Here is a 6,000-nt window from a genome sequence, read left to right on the forward strand (position 1 = left end):
GGAGAGAGAGTGGGAAACAAAGATGGCCTCTGCAAATGAGCTGTGACCTGAGGCCGTGGCGAGGCGGGCGTCCCGTGAGGCCATGAGGGATGTGGGCCAAACACGGGAGGGAATTGGAGACGGCTGATAGGTGTGTGTGTGTGCGTGTGTGTGTGTGGATGTGTCAGTCTGTAGACTACCAGGTTCACATGGCGAGCCAGTGCTCGAGAGGAAAAGAAAAAGTGTGTGACCCTGTCTGCGCTCGCGACGCCTTGTCTCTGACTGCGATCGTATAAAAGTAGGTCACATTTTTATAGCATTTAATGATGTTTTGTCAAATCTAGAGGGTTTAGGTTACCAAGGGGGCTTTTGGGATGGACGGAGAGGAGTCCCTGAGCACATGGCTGCAAAGTGTGAATAAACAAAACACATGAAAGGGGTTGATTAGCACAGGCAATAGCTCGAACCACAAACAGAAATAGTGTGATGCTCCACTTGTAGAGGACATGTACTCAAACAGACCGTGACTCATTCTCAAGACTGAAGACATGAAGCTAATAAGAAATTACAGGATCAACTTTGATGATTTTTAAATTCATGTCCTTGATTTTGTCCTTGAATTTTGTCTTCTATAAAACAGTCTTCTGTTAATAAAAATTCAGTTCATCTGCTGATCACACCCACAAGTTCACTCATTTCATATTGTTTCCAAACCAACCGATGATTGACAGCTCCTCACCGATAAATATATCACAACAGACCATTATTGTGCAACAGTTCAAACACAGACTTGGAAAATATTATGCTTGTAATCTTATCTTTTCTTTTTTTCTTTTAGAATAAGCGCTTGATCACGACCCTCTCCAGCGAACATTAACTATGTTTTAGGAAAGAATGTAAACTTGTTCTGCACTTGGCAGCCACATTGGCTACAGCATACTCCTGAGACTCTGGCTGCAATTACATGGACCAGTTTTTTTTTTTTGTGTTTTTTTTTAATCAATCCAATCAATGACTCCCACCAAATGTTTACAAGAGCACAAAATGAAATGATCAGACAAAGAATTCTGTTTGCACTCAGGCACCACAAGAGAATATTTGAAAAAGATGGACTCGTATTGAGCAGTTGACACTTTTATTGGTTTAGTATTGTGTTTTTTTTCACTGAAGCAGCACAGCGGATATACAGTGTATTGTACATGAGCTTGTTGTTTATTTCCCCTGAAACTAGTAACACTCCTCGCAATATTGAGATGGCTCCCCTGAGGAAAATGCACCACTTGGAAATGAAGTAGAAAGTGATGTGTTTACCAAGAGAACAGCTTTGACTTTCCCCCACTATATTAAAGTTATTGAGATATTTCAGTTCAGCCTGAGGGTATGACGGTGGACTGATCAACAGGCCGACGTCGCCATCCCAAGAGACACACCGCAAACATTACTCATAAAGTGCTTAAACTGTACACGCGTACACCTGCACACACATTTATACCGCATCCCACGGTATGTAAGGCACCCTCCCTCGACAAGACTGACAACCCAACCCCAAACCCCTCACTCTAACGCGAACCCTAAACCAAACCGCTAACTGTAAAATAACCTCTTCTCAAAGTCAGAACCAACCACAGTGACTTCAACGTCCACTAAATATATGGGTTCGCCCAGTTCAAATCTGTCCTCAAGTGTACCGCAGAGTGTACACATACACTAACAAATCCAGAGCACATATACAGCTGTTTTCTATTCTAATCAACTTTGTCCTGAGTATACTCGTCAATAAGGGGAGCTTTTCCACACCATTTTCTCTCATTATCGCCATCTAGCATTGCTTCCATTGCTTCATTATGTGGTTAACATTAAATTTAGCAGACCTGAAGACATCCCATTCAGACAAAAGACCCCATTCTCCCAAACATTACAGTTGTATATTTTATCAACAGATGTGTTTCATAACCTTGCTTTCTCGCTCTAATGGATATGTCAAGATTTCCTGCTCTTGTTTTAACTGTGTTGACCTGATTGCAAGGCAAAATTGATTCCTTTTGTTGTTCCACGCACTATGTTTCATCAGCTAACGTCAACCCCCATCAAACAGAGAGGACTGGATTTCAAGAACATGTTGCACCATCTTGATCCAGGTTGAATTAGCTGTCAGCGTCGAAGTCTGGGCCAGACAGCACATTGTGTTCAGACGCAAATTGGCCTCAGCTGTTTGTCCGTGTGTATATCTGTGATCGAGAGAAAAAGGTGCTTGCAGCGGTTGAGTTGCCTCGTGTGTGTTTGCAGTGGCCATGGCCCGTGGTTACAGCATGTTAATGAGCTGCTGTTCCGTGCTGAGCTCATCACCTCTGACCAACGTATCCCCATTTACATGGTTACAGATCCACACACATCTAGATAAGCCTGTATGAAAATCCCCTGAATTTATATGATTAATGTTGCTATATCAACAGCAGAGCTATACAGTATCAGATAACCAGAAGCAGACAGCAGACCAGTGCTGACTCTGCAGACTTGTTCATAATGGCAACAAATTGGTTTCGAAGCAGCTGAAATGACTGGTTCTGCTCTGAATTATCATGTGACATAAATAATTTAAATCAGTGGTATTTATATGCTTTTATAAAATTGAAAATTTTGTCTAGATGCAGCAGCAGCTTACATCAGTGAGAGCAAACAGTCTTTTTGTTTTGGCTCTTAACTTGATCCTAGAGAAGCAAAAACAAGAATAACATGCTTGCGGGGTAAAAATATCCAATACAATATCAATATCATTGTAGTATACTTACTATTTACCTGATAATTTAATATTTGCATACACCACCAAAAACCCTGCAACTTACCGTGCAACTACGTTTACTTATGTTGGTGACAAAGAGCATATGTCAACAGGTAATCAGGTGGAAGTTGTTTATTTAGCCACATTTTTAGCGTAAATATGAACATAGTGAACATGATTATGCTGGAGAGTGGGACTCTGTTCAATTCCATGCTGTCAGCTCCTTGTAACCAGCGGAACAAAAAGTTAACATAGTTTATTCAAAAGACGTATTTGATGCCTTGGAATAGTCTGCAAACTATTTCTTTTTTTTTTTTTTGGAACAGGTAATACGCCACCAGAGGAGGTTAAATAAAACTTTATGGTGCAACAGAGCTAATAAGCTACCAATTTGGACTCTCCAGTTCTCCGTACTCGGTCAAGATACCGCAAATACGCGTGTCAAAGTTCACAAAAGGTTGAACTTGGCGTGAAATATCCCTTCTGATTGAATGTTCCCCCATGAGCAAATCCACTAAGTGATTACAATTATTTTATCACAAAATTCTCCCTTTTAAGTGTTGGGGAGACCACCTTAGTAGCCGAACGGATCCAAGTGGACTCTTTATCATATATGATCGTATCTGCGTTGCAATTATCAGAGGAGAAAATACGTTTTTTGATGTGAGATTGTGAACTGTTAAGTGCAGGGAAAATTCCAGATATGGACCCTCTTTTCGGCCACAGCTTTTATTACTTGGTGGCTCGTTGAGTGCTGGTGTTCTCTCTTTGGGTCTATCGAGGTTGACCAGAGTTTGGGTGCTTAACGTGTGCTCGGGTGCATTCAGATCACATCTGTATGCTCTTTTAAAAAAAAAAAAAAAAAATGTATGTCAAGTTTGGGTATGTTTACTACTGGTCCTTTTCGAGTTGGGCCCATGAAGACGTCTGTGCTGTGAGAGTGATTTTTGTTAAGTTTTTATGGACGTTTTGAAACATCCTCAATGTGAAACTGGGCCATTGTCAGATCACACTTGCTGTTTTGAATCCAAGCTGACTAAATTTGCTGTCCTTCGAGCTGCAAACATTTTTCTGACCCACCTCTGAAGCCTACAGATAATGAGACACTCCAAAACACAGGTTTTCAGAGGAGTAATCCATTAGGAAGACATAGCAAGAGCAGAACCAGCCAATGTCACTATCTTTTAAAAAAAATAAGGTTCCTCAAAAACAGACTAATCAAATATCCTTGATAAATCATACTAAATCACGGGTGATTCATAATGGAAAAGCATGTTCAGTACTTTTTTTGTTCACAAGACATATTAGAATCTCATTAAGTCAAATCACTGGTTATTTTGAAGCTTCGGTTTGCCTCTTCTGATGTTAGCAGTGACAAGTCTGACACATTTGACTGTCAGATGCCTGTTACTACAAAGAATGAGAGACCTTGTGTTGCTAACAGGCCTAATAAGTGACTGGAAACAGCACAGAGAAAACGTCTGATGTGTATCTGTTGCCCTAATTCTGCTGCGGTTCTCCTGAACTCGCTGCTGTCGTCTCACTATTCAGTCCACCCCAACCAAGCACCTAATTGGGTTTTAAACATTGTTCGCTGCATGACTAGACCAACTCAAACAATGCTTATGTTATTATATTTGGCCTCTCCTAAATTTTCTTTCATTGCAGCTGTTCAACTGGAGCTCAAAAAATTAGGGCAATTTTTTGCAAGATTGAAAAGCGTTTTTTTTTTTCTTGTTTTTTTTTCCTTTTTTCAAAATCTTACCCAAAAACTGTTGACACTCTAAGCCCAAACCATAACTGGCTGCCAGATCTTTGTACAATTTGAGCGGTCTAAGAGGCTACTTAGCTCTTAAATCAATCATACTGGAAATTTTAAACCTAAAATACTGAGAGTACTTAGTATGTCTTCATATGCATGTGTGTACATGCTGTATTTGTGTGTAACCTGTGTCCACTCACGTGAATGAGGTAACTTAAGAATATAAAACACCGTAGGTTTGTTTGTGCAGACGTGGCCCTCGCCACCTCTGAAGCCCCAGAAACTGTCCAGCTGCTTCACACTGATTCCCATCTGGGAGAAGTCTGGCAGTGGTTAAGATGTGCGCACATGCACATGCACATGCACATGCACATGCACAGACTCCCACACACTCACAAACACACAGTAAATCGCCTTACACATCCATACATACAGGAGACATTTCCACTTTCCCAAAAAATGCCTACCTCAGCGATGTAAAATTGTTTTTGCAGCGCGGCCTTGTTGTGACCTCCTTTTTCAATTCTGTAAAATGTGAACAGATTTCGAGGAAAAGCAGGGAACCTTCCCGGCGGAATGGGGGTGAATAAACACACCTACTCTCCTCTCCTCTTTTTTACTGTACCTCCTTCCCTACACTCTGTTTCCTATACAGCTCCATCAGTGTTTGTCTTCTCCGGCGAGACTGACCCACTTGGCAGAAGAGCAGCAGTGTGGTGAGAGCAAGATAAACACAGTATCCCTAACCCACACATACTCTTCACAGACTGCCATCAGGTACAGTGTAAAGGGAAACTATGGCACTGTTTTTAAAGTTACTTACCTTTTAGCCGATTCTTACTTTTGCACTGTGGGTGCAAATATCCAAATATCCAGATTTAATCACATTTGTGTTATCCGCCAGTAGTAAAAATACACCGCCGTCAGAAATACTGTTAGCACCGTTAGTAATGAAGATATTTACTTCTACAGGTTGCCTAAGAGCTGTGAGCATTTCAGTCAAATAGCAGTTTCGCCTTTTTAGACCGTTTTATTTGAATGGGCAAGTTTTGTGAGGCCTAGGCGTGTAAACACCTGTTGACAGCAACATTTGAAACAGCGAAATTTCTCCGTGAAATCAATTCATTTAAACTGTCACTTAGCAACTAGCTTGCTGTGAATGTGGATATCGTCCCTTCAGTACAAAGTAGGATTGATGTGACAATAAGAAGATTGTGTCTTTTCATTTTGCAGTGAAATGTGAAATCCCTTTTCATTTTTTTCTGCGGTTTCTGACTCTAATCTGTCTGGCGGAAGCTTGATTGTTTACAGCCTTTGGCGTAAAGCTTCGCAGAGAAGCCAGTTAACCAAAATCTCATTACAAAGTTTTTGGGTTATTGAAGCTTACACTTAGAGCTGCAAGCGAGCAAGATTGCTTATTGCAGCTTTAAATAAGATTAACGGTAAGAGTGAGCTTACACTGTAAGTCAATTTACACAAA

Source organism: Xiphias gladius, chromosome 13 (genome assembly GCF_016859285.1).
Source record: "Xiphias gladius isolate SHS-SW01 ecotype Sanya breed wild chromosome 13, ASM1685928v1, whole genome shotgun sequence".
In the NCBI taxonomy this organism is placed as follows: Eukaryota; Metazoa; Chordata; class Actinopteri; order Istiophoriformes; family Xiphiidae; genus Xiphias; species Xiphias gladius.